We start from the raw sequence: 3,818 nt of genomic DNA on the forward strand, positions 1-3,818 counted from the left end.
TGGTCAGTATGATAGTCTTCTCAAGCTAAGTCTTCAAAAGTATTTAGATGCCAAAGTGCAACCTCACTGGTAATTAAGATACCTAAGACCAAACAAGATTTCTAGACCCTTTCCAACTGAGGCAAACTCTGGAGGCACCTAAGTTTTTCTTGTAATACCAGACAGATAACCAAGTGCTTGTTTATGACTGAGTTTTCACAGTGCTTCACAGCATGGTGACTGCTTAAAATTAATTCCCCTGGTATCAACAAATCAGRGGCTTTTCTATTGTGTCATAGGTAGCTCAGTGTGGTAAGCAATCATACAGTAATGCATGGGAGCCCTACACAAATGATTTGTATAGTCCTTCCACTCCTAGTAATGGTACTTCCTGATTTAGCAATTAACCTGAAATTAGTGACATTTTCAAACAAAGAAAGGAATTGTACTTTCTCTCTCTTACACTCTGCAAGTAGTATAGATGAGGAGAAACTGTTCTAATCATTAGGATATTATATATAACAGCAATGGAAATATTAGTGCTCTAAAGGAGGCCACAGCAGTTGCCAGTACATTTTATTGCAAGTTTTAATCTAGAGATATGATTTATATGCTCTCACTATTTTTTCATTCATTTCAGTGTTAAACTCTATACTGTCCTTCATAAAAAAGTTTTGCTTTACTAGACTTATCCCAGTTTTATCTGCTCTACTAACATTAGTCTGTATCTTCTCACCTTTTTCCACAACCACACCCTCATTATTCTGGTAGCCTCTTGTTTTTCTGACTGGAACTGACCACCTGTTTCTTTACATGTCTTTGATTCTCTCATTATTTAAAACATCATATTAAATAATCATCTAAACTGAGACTTAGAAGTTTGAAGTTAGCCTAAAACCAATACAATGATTCCATCCATTTGGATTGTCTATCTCTATAGGTCCCTCTATTCAAGATGTGCCTCTTTATTTGATTTGGGTTCTTTACTTCAGTTGCCCATCCGTGCACACAAGTTCCTGTTCTGGACATATGAGCGGAAGTCTTCCCCTTAGAGCTCTACTGTAATCCTGCCTAGCCAGATAGTCACCCAAACTCTCCTTACATCCTGTGACAATATATAGGTTGGACCTACATGAAACTTCATCTGATGATGTCATGATGATGACATACTTTTTTGGCATAGAGTTTTGTAGTTATAACCCTCACTCAGGAAATTAAAGGCTTAGATTCTAGACACAGCTCTGAGAGGAAAACATCTGATGATAGTGTACTAGCCACTATCAAATCAAGAGGATTTGCTTAATCCTTTTTTTGAGGTGCAGTCACTGTACAGTCAGGAAATCAAGAGTCATGAGACCTAACAGAAGGAAGATGAGAGAGAACTGTGTTCTATCCCAGGAATTAGGACATCATCTGAAAATGGGGTGCATATGTAGAATTTGTATCCCTGCTCCTAAGATTTTTTGTGTTAAAGCATCACTGATAAAAGACAAACAGTCTTGAAAAGGGATACCACCATTTGAAATTTCTCCTAAAAGAACCAACATGAAGAAAGTGAAGAACATCACAAATATGTTGTGTAAAAGATGAACATTTAGGAGAGTACAATACAGGTGTCTAGACACAGCTCACTGTTGCTTGCTGACTGTGGTTGCAGGTTGAAATTCCAAAGTGTTAAAGAAAAAAGGAAAAAGATACCTGTTTTAATAGATTTCATCCTGCTTACACAGGATAATGAGACAAATTAAAAAAGGAGTTCTGGCATACTATGCGTATTAGCAGCCAGTTCTAATATGATGTTTTCTGTCAGTCACATTACAATCCCCTCCTGTTATTTTCTTTTTGTTAGTGGGAGGATGTTGGGAGTGAAAGTGCTGGGGGGAGCAGGTGAGAATACAGCAGACGCTTAACCTTGAAACTTTTCTGAATAATTTGCTTTTCACTCTTGGCTGCTCAACATTAGTGCAGTACAATTATGAAGATGTAAACATCACAAGGGCACATGGCACACAGGCTGTCACTATGAGTTAAACTTGAGCACCCGATTCCCTGAGCAACCATGGAGAGAGAGCAAACCACCTCATCAGGAATTCAGCTGTGTCAGTTTAGGGGGAGCTGAGGATGGGAGGGGTTGATCCATCAAGCTCAACATTACCCTAGCCAGCCTTCTGTTTTCCACTTTCATTCAGTCAGTAGATCATAAATAGACCTGTTAAGTCCATAGTCAGATGACCTCTGCTAAGCCAGAACCCGGAATACACTTTAAACTCTACTTAAATATTCTTGAAACACTTTTTTTCATTGCAAATGTTTCAATTTACTTGTTGCAAATGGCTATCAATCACACAAAGAGGCAAATTGGCTGCAGAATGGAGCATTTAATTATTTTGTTTTCAGACCATTAGCAAATTTAAGTTGAGGTATACTACAAGTTTGATGGACCACTAAGCTGTGTGTGCTCAGGGTCCTTCATTATCATGTTAACCTTGCTTCTCCTTCCCCCTGACAGAAGATTTAAAGATTTTTACCTGAGAGAATATGTGCTACCGATAAGTAAAAGAAATTTAGACTTTTAATGATATTTCCATATTATTATCATATAAGTATCCACACAGCGAGCACTTTGCAGAATGCAGAGAAATACACAGATCCTGTCCCAGAGATTTTGGGCAGTTCTTTCAGTCTAATTCTTATTAAGTTGCAAAGATGTAAGGTTTTCAAATACCTATGAGAAATAGGGCCTTTCTTACCTCATTTTGGAAAGAACTAATTCTCATCTCATTTAATGCTAGTGCCATGTCAAGGTAACTTCACTGACCTCATTAAGGACTCATTAAGGACAACGTTATGCAAATAATACATTAGCAAAAATAAAAAATCTGCTGGGGGGATGATATAATTCTTTTCATTAATGTATTTCAAATGCTTTTCCCCATCCAAATTATTTCAGCCTAGCACACATGTTCTCGTTCTCTCTCTCTCTGTCTTTGAGCACATTTCTGTAGGTATATTGTCAGCATATGCACATCCTGGCTAGCTATAGCTTAAAACTTCCATATTGCCTGAGCTATCCAACAAAACAACAATAAATCTTGTATAAACGTGCCATTAAAATATGCAGTCATATGGTAAGTATCTTAGTAAAGTAAGCTGAAATTCTACGTTGCATCTACTGTTACAGTTATTCTGATATTTATCTTGACTTATAATGTAAAGCAACATTTTTAACTTTAATAATCAGAATTCAGACATATTTTTTGAATAAAATGGTACTTACTTAGTTTAATAATTTTCAAAATAGTCAAACTGTTACTTGGAGATATTTAAGAGGTGACAAAATGTCACATCAAAGTCTCTCCAAATAGCAAGCAACAATACTTAAGGAAAACTGTGTTTCTTCATAAATTAGCAGAACTTGGGCTTACTCTCTGCAACCGAACTCTGCATCTATTCCAAGACTGAAAAGCAAGTGGTGCTACCAAGGCTGAATACAGAAGGCAATAAAAAGTAGGAAAAGGGACAGGGAAGGGGAAGGACTTTCTCAGTGGTTAAATCTTTCCCAGCAAGCCCCTACAGATATTGGCAAATCGAGACACACACAAAAAAAGGTTATTTTCCAGCAAGTTATTGCTGTTCAGAGAAACACAAAAACAGATTCAGTACAGTGGTGAGAAAAAGGCACATGAAATATGATCTCAAGAAAAAATGAAAAAGTTTACCATTATAAAATAATTATTTTTCTAACTGTGATACTTTATGTATTAGATGGATGCATTTCTTGTAGCACGTGGAATGATAATTATATGTGGAAGAAAAGTAAACTTCAGATTCTGAATTTT

This window comes from Apteryx rowi, unplaced genomic scaffold, assembly GCF_003343035.1.
Source record: "Apteryx rowi isolate R43461 unplaced genomic scaffold, aptRow1 scaffold_239, whole genome shotgun sequence".
Lineage (NCBI taxonomy): Eukaryota > Metazoa > Chordata > Aves > Apterygiformes > Apterygidae > Apteryx > Apteryx rowi.